General features: G+C 40.1%; 1 long non-coding RNA gene across 1 annotated transcript in view; it reads left to right on the forward strand.

Moving 5' to 3' along the window:
* The first annotated feature begins 6,315 nt into the window (after positions 1-6,315).
* Positions 6,316-12,377, forward strand: part of LOC137145639 (uncharacterized) — a 38,445-nt gene continuing 32,383 nt past the window's right edge. Inside the window, exon 1 of the long non-coding RNA XR_010917698.1 lies at positions 6,316-6,533. This is a non-coding gene — a long non-coding RNA (uncharacterized lncRNA). The remainder of the gene's footprint in view (positions 6,534-12,377) is intronic.

Here is a 12,377-nt window from a genome sequence, read left to right on the forward strand (position 1 = left end):
TTTTTGCAACTGTTTATTCTTGTTCTGTACAATTGAACAATTCAAGAATATGTTTAGACTGTAAACCTTTGGGACCAGAAACATGTCTGACCTATGTTCTGTAAAGTACTGTGTAAATTTACAGTCTTATATACATGTTTTATAATAATAGTGTCAGATCATCCGTAGTCAGTAGAGTTACATTAGCTGAAGATCTAGTCTATAATGTTGCATTTTGTGCTGAGTCATAACCTCCATTTTGGTTTTTTTGTTTGTTTGTTTCAAATTTGACTCAGCAGGCTAAACTAATGAGAGATATATCTTACTTTCATAAGGATCTTTGAGAAAAGCAGTAAACAAGTATTACAACCTGTTATCTAAGTAGCGGTACAAATTTTGACACAGTATCTGAAAGCTTTTGAACTTGACAGATGTCTCTGATATACCAATAATATGCTAATCTATTTGCATGTACTATCCTTCTGTGGAATCACAACAACTTAGTTCTATTACACTTTCCAAAAATCTACCAAAAATCTAAAGAATGAGTCTGGAATTTTAATTCAGTGGGAGTTGGGCATCTAACTCCCTTTGGCTTCTATGAAAATCTCAACCTGAAATATTATTGTTGGTCCTACTTATTTTGTAACCTCCTCAGGGAGGGAATCATCTTTTTTAGTGTTTGTACAGTGTTAAGCACAGTGGATCTTGATCCCTAAAAGTGGCCACTAGGCATTACCACAATAGAATTATTAATAAGATGAAGTATGGTTTTTAATACATGGGATAAAGCAGTGGTCTGTAAATATTAGTCATTCGGCATATTCCCCAACATACACTTAATGGTGGCACTTGCCCTAAGAGTTGTAAAATTTATGCATATTCTTGTCCCTTTTAAAATTAAATCAATGCTCATGTTTTTAGAATTTTCCCTTCTGGGCTCTAGAACATAGATTTGTCACTGGCAATGCTTTATGACTTGTACGTACAGGTCTATTAGAATGCTCTCCCTTCCCATTTTATAGTTTTAAGTTTCACATTAATGTGCATCAGCTGTCTGCAAGGTTCAAGCCAGACTAGCAGAACAAAACGAGAAACAAACAGGTTACCGACCAGATTGTACTTGTGCCTATGTATGTAAATACAATGTCCCCAAGGGTTTAGATGAGTTGACGTGAACATGTGGGTCTGTCTACGGCTTAGGAATGGTCTATTTATTTTTGAGAAACCAAGGCTAGACAGACTGAACTCTTGCCATTTAAAATGGGTGAAAACCTACCATACTGCAGCAAAAGAACATACATTATATTGTATAGATCAAAGTATCCAAAGACTCTTGAAGAAGAGGCCCGATCCAAACCTCATTTAATCAATGGAAATCTGGGATAAATCCATGATGATCTAACGAATTTTAGGCAGCTCTTAGTTTGTACCCCTTCTGCAGTCACCAGATTACCCAACATCAGGCTAGAGAATCAAATAAAATGCATAAGTAGCCTAAGGCAAAGTATTCCAATCCCAAGAGGAGTTTAGCAAGCATTTTCCATTTCATAACCCTCTAAAGCCAGGGCGTGAGTAAGAAAGTTTACTGTTCATGGACTCAACTCCTCATACCCACAAGCTGGTTATTTTTCTTTTTAAGTAGTCTGCCCTCTTTCTCCACTCACTTGATATAAAAAACCCTCTAATGCCAGAAGTCTTACAAGTGGTACAAATGCTTTATTGAAGTGCAAATGATTAAACAACATTAAATTATTGTGTTCTAGCTAGAATGCTGCTAATTAAGGGCCCAGTCCTCCATATACATTCTGCATAGAATAAAGCTAAGTGTGTGATTGCAGGAATGGGTCGTAATTCATTAGCAAATAAAGGGCCACATGGTGAGAGGTGCAGACCAGATGCAATTCCTACTGGAAATCAATGACACTGGTCGGTGATGTAGACTGCTTAGGATCTGACTCAAGGCCTATGCACAGACCAATCTGTTAAGGACTCCTCAAAACAGAATGATTTGAAATGATTTTTTCCTCATATTTTCTGTGGACAGAAGAATGTGCTGCTAAAAAAAGTGGCATGTTCTCATGACAGATGGAAACCTAATCTGAGTCTGAGCATGATTTAGAGAGGATGCTCTGAAATATTATCCTACCCCGTATGCTCCATCTGGCAGGTACTTATTATAAGGGTGGAAAGCTTCAGAAGAATTGGAAGTTTCGTTTGGTTTGGATTCTTATTCAGTATCTCCCTTCTCCTTCCTCTCTTCCCCATGTAAATCTTCCTTCTCTTAACCAGCCAGATCCCTTCCATTCCCTTGCCCCCAATTCCATTTCTTCATATCATTTCACCAGTAACTTGCAACAGATGCCCTCTGATTTCTTAATTCCATTGTCATCTCCAGCTTTTGACAGTCTCCTGGATTCCCCAAAGGGAGGGCTCTGGTATCACAGGGAGGGGAGTCAACCACTCTATTTGCTATCTTTTGGCCAACTGATGTCAGATGCTCCAGGATTTTCATGAGTCAAAGGTGTGAGTTGGCTGACAAGCTCTTACAAGAATATATTTAACTTTGACTGCAGTGTATCTCTCTATTTATCTCAAAGGATTTTTTTACGCTTCATTTAAACTGTATGTAGGTACCTGTGAAATACGTAGGGTTTATAGCAGGTTTTCAAAACAGTTAAGGTACATAGCTACATTCCCACAGCTGAAATCTTCCTTTATACAAAGATGTTAAGATTTGAAACAGAGATTTGAAATCCTCTGTAGTGTAGCTAAGCACATTTCCAGGGTCACATCATACAAACCTACCCACCGAGAGTATGATAAAAGTTCCCTTCATAACCACATTGCAGTACATTCATTTTAAGGTGTATCTGGGCAATTGTCATACTATTTTCAGTTTTTTCTACTATTGTTTTAAAAAAATGGCAAGTCAAATTTATCCCTAGTGTATATCCACTGAAATAAATGGAATTACTCCAGGACTGAGATTAGATCATTAAGTGTCTATTTGTGTGTGCACATACTGCAACATTTATTATTTTTTATTTTATTTAATGAAAAGATGTCCAAGATGTGATTATTTCTTGCCCCCCAAAACCCCCACTTTTAAAAAAAAGGTTGATGATTTGAAGGGGAAGAGGGCAGTGCACCTACTGCATTTTGTCTTTTTTGCAAACCCGCCCCAAATTCATGGGAGGGAGAGGAGCAAAGTCACAGACTAGCATCTTTCTAGCTGGAAATTCAGCACCTTATTAGCACTGGTGACTGCAAGAAAAAGTAAACTTCCATTTTCTCCAAACAGCATTTTATCCAAGGGAGAACACAACACTGTGCAATGAGCATTTGATCAAAAATATAAAAACTTTGATTACTATTACCTTTCAAAAGGGCACAATTATTGCAGTTTAAAATTCTCCATACAAAATTAATTTTAATTGGTATGTATAACCTTAGTTTATTATTTTCCAGGAAGATTGATAGCATTACAATGGTACATGTCTTTTCTGCTAAAGCAATGACCTACAATTATTCGTTATTAAATATATATGTGCAAATTTCAGTTCCATCAAAAATGATGCGTCAGCTTAATTAACTTAGTCATTGCCCAGCAAGTTCATAAATCTGCTTGAGTGAGCAGATCTTTAGTCAGCTATGTTTCTCTACATTGCCCTGGAATGGAAATAAGTGAACATTTTATATCTCCTACATGTATCTTTCCTTCCAACTGAGGGGAAAATACAGTGATAAACTCAAAGTTCTAGTTTGATATGGTAAGGTACTATACAATATCTTTACATCAACTATAATATCCCTTGTCTTAAGGGATCTACATCGGTTTCTCTGTGAATTTGTTAGTATGAGGGAGTGCATTATGAATAATTGCTGATAATTACCACAGAGACAATTTTATATGGGCCTCTTTGATTTTAATTAAACACTTAAGGTTCTCCAAGAAACCATTTTGAAATCTGCTAGGAGTATTGTTATGATATTGCTTATATCCTCTGTACATTAAGGGTGAAATTCATCCCTATAAAGGACTGCAAAGCCCTCCACTTCAGGCGTTAGTGAGTACCATTAATTAAGTCACACATAAGTTCTTGTAGTGGGTGAACACCTTAAAGTCATGATCCAGACCTTCGGTCCACGGGCACAAATATCAGTCTGTGTGTATGTATATGTGTGTGTGTCTTCCTACATCATCCAATACACCTGGATGTCTGAGGGCAGAAGCCAGATCTTACTGACTGCAGCTTTAACATTACAGATATCACTATTTTTTTTCATTTTCTTTTTGAAATGTAGTGACATTTAGGTAAGTGTCTTGTACTTCCTTATTTGGTTTAAAATATATATATAAACACATCTACCAACAGGAAAAAAGGATTTAAAAGTGAAGCACTTTTATTTTGTCCCAAATTATAATCTGAACTCTTTTTTCCATGATCTCCTCAAAATAAAAACTCTGTGGACTGGATTTTAGTACAGACTCCCCTTATTTTTGTGTCTCTTTGACTTGCCAGACCTTCAGCTAACCTGCTTCCAAAGGAATTCCTGTTCCCGATGAGCTCTTAACCACCCTGAACATTATCTCAGAACTCCATTGGGCGCTCACACTGGCAACCGTTTGAATGATGACAGCAGGGTGGCTTAGTCAGTGGTCCAGTTTCTGCCCCTCTCTTCACTTTTAGCCTAATAAAGAATATTAAGCTAACAATGAAGAGCAAAACCAAGGACCAAATGGCAGTGAGCTCATAGTTTGGAGGGCCATAATTGCCACAGTTCAAAACTCTGTCACACCTCTCACTGCTCTGGATTTGGTTAAGTGGTGGGTTAAAATTACTGGCAAGCAGCCAACTGCCTTGGGTACTGAATAACAATATCTTCTTATCTTCAGACTCACCGATGAAATTGTGAATGTGACATTTCTGATATGCTGAAAGTTAGTGTCGAGCGGGCAATTTTACAAAGGATTCTTGTGTAAGAGCACTCATTACATTTGCTATGTCTGCACATTTCCACTGAGATTTGTTCCAAAGGCTGAACTTTCCTTTGCTAGTAATCTTTGCTATGGTGCAGTTAAAGGGTGACCATGCCGTGTAAGGGGTGCTGAAATGTTTCCATCAGCACAGAAAAGAACTGACAAGGAAGGACATCCATAGGGTTTATGCCAACATCGCTCCAGTTTTCAACAGAAAAGAACACTGAAACAGCAACGCTTGACACATCCGTGATCTCTGAGCTAGTGACCAGAAAACCTTCATAAAAGACACACACATGAATATATCACATCCTTGTACCGGAGACTGGGAATTAAAAGATATCCCCTTCCCCCTCCCACACACACACACACTTTCTGAATGGTCAGCATTTTGTAATGCACATTATCTGTTCTGCATTCTACAGCAAACTCCTCCTATAGCGTTGTTTATGGTCATTTTAGTGAAAACACTCCCTAAGATGACTATACAATAAAGATTGTTCTATGGAGAACTATGGAAACCCTTATTGAATCCAGAGAACAAAACCTACTAAGCCTGAAAAACTCATCACAATAATTTTAAGCAACCAGATTCCATGGTAAATTTCTGAATTCAATTACATATTTTGGGCCAGATCCTCAGCTGGTATAAGCCCCACATAGCTCCATTGACTTCAGTGGAGCTATGTTGATTTACACCCGTTGGGGATCTGACTCTTTGACTTAGGAAGGAAAAGAACTAGCATTTGAATGAGAAGGACAGTGGTGCATTAGAAACACTGGACTACATTGTGTTACATTTATCTTCTCAGTGGCTACTGCGAATTCTTGGAATAGACATATTGCAATCCATCCAATCACAGGCAAGTGGCAGAATTTGGACTCCCATTTTAATTAGCATTGACTGGCAGCTGTGCTTCCTTTTCATCTTAAAAGTATAACTATGGAAGGGATTGGGGTTTAGTGGTTAGAGCACAGGGGATGAGTATCAATGAGTACTCGTGCATTTTACTCCCAGCTCTGACAATGACAAACTGTTGCATCACTCAAACAAAGAGAGCCAGCACCTATCCTCCTGGCTACAGCAACAATGACTCCAGAGCCTCCAGGCATCATTTTCCAGATTGCTTAGGGTCTGGAGTGGAGACAGAATAGACTAGAAACACCTAGCCAAACCCCTAAGGAGCTTCAGGTGGAGTGATTTATACAGATAGTTTGCGAGGCCAATGAGGAGCCAGGATTCTTAGTGGGATGGGACTGGCTGACTCAGGGATAAGGGAACCAACAAACAGAGCTGCCTACCTGCTTACTGACTTGCTTTCCTCATCTGTAAAATCAGTAGAATAATATCTGCCTCAAAGGGCAACAAATAACTATTGTAAAGTACTTGGATCTCTTCAGATGGAAAGTCACTGTATATACTCCAGTTGTTATTTATTAGCACATCACCACTAAGAAATCCACAATAAAACTGTAAATGTAACGGGCAGTGGCTCAAATTCTGCATGACTGAGGAAGAATGGACTCCAAGTATGAGTAGATATTTATCTGGGAAAAATGAGTAAAGCAGGTACTAATTTATTTTACTTACAAGCATTTATACTTTTGAACAGGAATTTAAATGGCAGCAACAGCAAAATACACCGTCAAGGGCAAATCTTTTTTTGAATTTTCAATGTCAACCAGCTCTAGTTCAAGCTTTCAGATAGTAGTTACTCTCCGCTCTCTTCAAAGTCACTAGCTAAGATTCTAATTTCTGTTGCATCTGGCCTATCTTAGTGGAGAATCTTTGTAGGCCTTACATTCATGTAATATAATTGAGATGAGTGTTTGACCCACTGTTCCTCAAACTGCTGTGTCTGAATGTTTTACACCTCCTCAAATGTGCTAAGAATTCTTTGTGTTAAGGGTGTCACTCCAGGTGACACCATTTAGCTAGCTGGCAAAATGCTGTAAGTGCTGCTTGTTTTTCTTCATTTGGACAGACAGACTACCACCACCTGCCCTCTACACCCTCCCACCACATATGAAGAGTAGGTTTGACAATGTAACAATGATTGTAAAAGTAACGCTGCCCAAGTACTTGTTATCAAGACCGGATTGGGTGTAGCACAAGTACCTGTTTCTCCTTTCTGGTCTCATGTCAGATATTTTCTTCCAAAGAAATTATTCACTTTATCTATTTACTGTCTTGACCACAACAGAAGGATAAAATTCCCTTAATGGAAATTAAATTCATGCAAATGAAAGGAGTCTATTACCTTTCCCCCCATACTACTTCTCCATTTTGAACACAGACCATACAATTCTTCATCACTAAAACATTTTTGCTCTGCCCAACAGGAATCCTAACTTAGTAGTGACTCATAAGGAATTTGCCAATAGGTGGCATGAGTGCACTACTAAGTAGTGCAGGTGTAGGCTGAAAATAATAACAGTTTTTATCCAACCTTTTGAATACACTTCAAAAGCCATTATGGCTAACATTAGCAATCAGCAATTGCTATACAGGAACAAGAGTCTGAAATTCACAGTATGAGCAGTATATGCTGCAGCTACTAACAATGTTAATGAATGAGGTATTTTTATTAGGAAGTTGTATATTCAGAAACTAAAGCTCAATGCACATAAAGTTGCTTATGATAAAACAATATGCAAAAAAAATCACACATTTTGTCTCACATTAATAGCTTGATTATTACAAGATACTGCAATGATGTTTTACCCTGAAATAATAAACCAGCATATCACTAGCTGATGATGACTAAGGATCTCAAAGAGTGGCTAGATCCAAATCCTACTGAAGTCAATAGAAAGACTCCCTTTGACTTTCATGAGATTGGGGTGAGGCCCAGAGTAAACTTCTCATGGCTATAGCTAGGAGGGGTTTAGTGACATGACTGCTCTGATGGGAGGGCATGTATTTTTCTTTAGGGGACAAGATAGGTAGCCCATTGTGTGGACTCAGAATTATATTGTATCTTATATCAGCACCTAGAGTCCTGGGGAATATGTGCTGTCTGGGTTTTATAAATTGAAATATGCATATGTGTTCACCACTGCCATGAATAGGGTGAAGTAGTTGCTCCATTCTCAACCTTCCTTAGGGCTGTCTCCAAAATGTCTCTTTTTTATAGGCTGCAATTTCTCAAGGGTTGATGTCTGTCTGTATCAGATAGAAGTTATGAGCCTGATACAGAAATCTTTGCCTTGTATTATACAGGAGGTCAGACTAGATTAGCATAACTGTCCATTCTGCCCTCAAAATCTATGACTCTACATTCTATATTTCAGACCACCAGTGAAAGCTTTGGGAAGTTCCCACAAAATCACTCACCTTTTTTTTTATATATATATTCTGTGAGCATGGTGAAAACAAAAACCTTATATCCCTCTATTTATGGATTTATTTATAGGTGGTCTATATGAATATCTTTATGGAGATGTGGCCCATTCTGTGGAAAAGTTTGAGAATCTGTGAATGAAAGGCCAGGCATGCATTGTCAGTGAATAGGTTCTTTCTCACTGCCCTGAGTGGTAGAGGGATGTTCTAAGGAATTAAAGAACAGCATTAGGAACAGCTTAGCAAGCTTTTGCCCTATTCACAAACTGGCAAGACCCCAAAAGGTCAACACTATCCAATATGTTTTAATGTATTCTCTCTCTTGCTAATATTTATACTGCAAGAAGATAATAGGATTTAACTTTACATAGCACTTTCATACACAGTGTCTGAAAGCTCCTTAGCAGGCAATGAGTTAGATGCTATTTGAGGAGTGATTTTTATTTTCCCTGTTTTTTATTTTGAGGCAATATGATGAAGAGTTCATTCTGCACCTAGTTCTTTCTCGCCAGCCAAATTTACTTCTACTTGCTCCATAGAACACATTTTTGGAGGATGGAGTGCAATTGTATAAAGGCAATTTTAGATTGATATGGTTACCCAGATTCCCAGAGGTGGCTCTTTGGTCCACATTCATTTATGATGGATTGTTCTAGATGTTTTGGAACAAGTATCATGCTGTAAAGAGCAACTTCTGGCCATGTCCCTCCCTCTCCCACACTAGTCTTGCCATTCTTCATCCAGAGATCCCAAATTCTGATAAAGGGATTCCACAGGTCGGAGGGGGAGAGTGACATCCTGCTTCCCATCTTCCCTTCGGAGTCCCAAATCAGATTGATGGGTTTGTGTTCCTCTCCATTCTCCTTTGTGTGCTGCATTTGTGCCTGTCATAGGGTGGCTTGACTGTGGGCTGCAGAATCTTGAGTCTCCGCCAGCCCTGATTACAGGATGAGCCTCACATGGGAGGAATCAAGCGCTCCATATAACAGGTAGCAGAAGTGGGCTGGGGGGAAAGAATGGTGGAGGCTGTTAAAGGTAGCAACTCTGACAGGAAGAGAGGAGAGCTCTGACACCAAGTAACACTGATAAGAGAAGGAAGCAGCACTAGAGAGCTGAGCTCCAGAAAGGTCTTGGAACTAGCAGCTTCAGGTGGAATCAGCTGACAGAAAGTGCCCTGGATATGGCTGCAGGACCAGACCTAAGTATGAATTGTTGAATTATGGGGTTTTTTTTATGTTGGGGACTCATTGAGGATTGTTGGGATTATGTTGTGATGAAGTATTCTGAGGTCTGTGTGAACTTTATTTGGTATTAAACTAGCCCCAGAAAGAGTGAGTCACAGAAGACATGGTCTCCCTTTGCAGTCTGGAGTGTGTAAGAGGAGTCAAATTGGGGCTGGGTGCCTATAATGTGACCCTCTAGCTATGGGGGGGGGGGGGGGAGAAGGAGATGCTTAATAAGTGGCCACACTGTGTGACAGTGACATTGTAGAGGTATTCTGTTCATCCTTAATTATGATATAAATCATTCTTCTTTTAAGGATGCTGATCACCTCAGTGAGAATGGAGGGACTCTGAGTTTAGAGCCATTTAATTCTTTCACATGTAGCTTTTAATTGGGGAAATTACTATCACCATTTATCAGTTTTAATAAAGAAATGCCATGATTGTCTAAATGGGTCTGTAGTAGTTCAGTTGGTGGACCATCAGGGATGGTCAAGAGGATTTGGGAGCTTTGAAATAAATCACCTGAAAATATCCTTTTTTCATCAGCAAAGTCTGACCATGTGAGAGATGAGACAGATTTTGAGCTAGTTTATAGTGGTACCAAGCACTTTTATGGTAGCCTTGCTACTTTCAATTAAAGGAAGATGTTTGTCTTAAGTGTTAAATTGGTAGCCCTTTCTGTTGTGAAGATAATTCTCTAAATTGGGACTCGTTGTGTCATCTACCTCTGTCTGCCCTTCTGCTCCCAACATTGCTAATACTGTTTCAGCTCCATTATTGTTAGTAAGGTTGAGGAAAACACAGCCCATTTGGCTGCTACTGGTGTGTTAAGCTTTGTGTCAGTTGGGGCTGCTGTGAGCAGGATATGATGTAGTGTGTTAAATGCTGATGCCAACGGATGATTGGTCTGAACTATGGATCCAAATGTTGCTATCACTAGAGCATCTGAATTAGAAAGAACCCTCTGACACTCTGTCTGAGAACAACACCCCAGAAACTCCATATGCACCACGGTCATGTAATTAGTAATTAGTAGTAATGTTAGTAATGTTCTGTACAAGGTATGTCTTGTTTAGTAATATTTTAAAAGCCTTGATCTACTAAATATTACTATCTTGTCAGATTATATGTGCTACCATTTCATGTGAAGTTATGAAACATTGTTGAATATGCAATTGGAACATGTTGCAAGGCAGGAAACTCCCACAAACAGCCTTTCAGGCACAACCACGGAGTGGCCAGACAGCGTTAATAGCTCTCTCTCTCACCCATTCAAGAATAGATTACACTAACAGGAGTTGCTTACAATAAAGGCTTCACTGTAGGAAGCACACTTGCTATGGGGATTGACTGACCAATGGGGACAACACACCTTCCACTCTGGTCACAAGCCTGATTATTCTAGCAAGCTGGAACAGACCATAAAAGAAGGGGAGTGACAACATAGTTCGCTCCACTCCTCCACAACTGAACACCTGATGGACTGTCTGAAAGACAAAAGGACTTTGAAGTGGGGGGAGGAGTCCCAGACAGGGAAGGAACTGCCAGTAACAGCTAACAAGGGTGAGACATTGCTAATTCAAATCCCGTTTAGTATGTAGAACTTAGACTATGATTTTATGTTTATTTCTTTTGGTAACTACTTTCACTCTCTTTACACTCGCTACTTATTACTTAAAGACTACTTTCCTGTAGTCAATCTTGTTTAATGTTTTACCTTAACCAGTGTGTTTTTTGAGTGAAATGTTGAGACAAACTCTGCTCAAACTCAAAAAGCAGTTGCATGACTTCCCCACATAAAAGGGGAAGTGCACTTAATTAGCTTAAACTGGATAAATCTTTGATGATATTTTGGGGTGGTTAAGCAGGTAGAGTTGGGAGCGAACTAGCTGGGGCTTGTATCCATGTCTGCTCATGGAGAGCTTCTTGGTAACTCAGTTGGGTGTGTGGCACCACCTGCTCTCAGGTTGGGTGATAACAGGGTCTAGAGGGCCTATCTTTATGTCATCAGTCAATGGTTCCCAATCCAAGGCCCAGGCAGAGTGCATTGCCGTGGGGTTACAAGACTGGTGCAGGCTCCTTACTGTAGCCAAGGGGATGGGACATCAGCGCTCCCCTCCCCCTGGCTGTTGCAGGGAGCATGGTGAAATGCTTTGCCTGGGTCAGTGGGCGCTGGGGTCCCTGCTGGAGCTGGGGGGGGAGCGGGAGGGGGAACACTCCCATCCCCCTGCCTGCAGAAGGGAGCCACTGCCTAGGGACCCAGGTGGAGTGCACAGGGCTAAAGGATGGGTGTAGTTTCCCTGCTGCAGTCAGGGAGACCGGAGATCAGTGAGAAGGGAGACAGCCTCCTCGCTGAACTCCTTCCGTCTGGTTGCGGTGGGGGTGCGGGAAGGGCTGCTGGCAGAGACTAGTGGCCCTTCAGGGTTGTAAAAATGATATCTGTGGCCCTTGAGCCAAAAAGGTTGGGAACCACTGAGCCAGAGTATGGTGGAAAGCCCACCCCAAGCTAAATAGTTGATAAGGGTACCCAGCAGTTCCACAGCTCCCAGGCTGTATCCCAGGGGTTGAACATTCCATCATCTTGGTGCACAAACAAGGGTGAAATGCACAACTTGTTGCTCTGAGTGAGATGTATACTTCATACACTGGTGTAAAGATTTTAAGTGAAATTTAAGTGCAGCTGAAAACAGTTAAAGAGAAAGTTACCAGGGTTTATTTTTTTTTTCTGTTTGCTTATTTCAGGAAAGGGAAATAGAGGTAAGAAAATGACTGAGAATGATGCAGTAACAAAAGCTGGTGCATGTTTCTTCTCCTTTAAGGGAAGGGGTAGGGCGAATTGGACAAC

Source organism: Emydura macquarii, unplaced genomic scaffold (assembly GCF_026122565.2).
Source record: "Emydura macquarii macquarii isolate MOO-44397 ecotype Brisbane River unplaced genomic scaffold, CSIRO-AGI_Emac_v2 contig_3603, whole genome shotgun sequence".
Taxonomy (NCBI): Eukaryota; Metazoa; Chordata; order Testudines; family Chelidae; genus Emydura; species Emydura macquarii.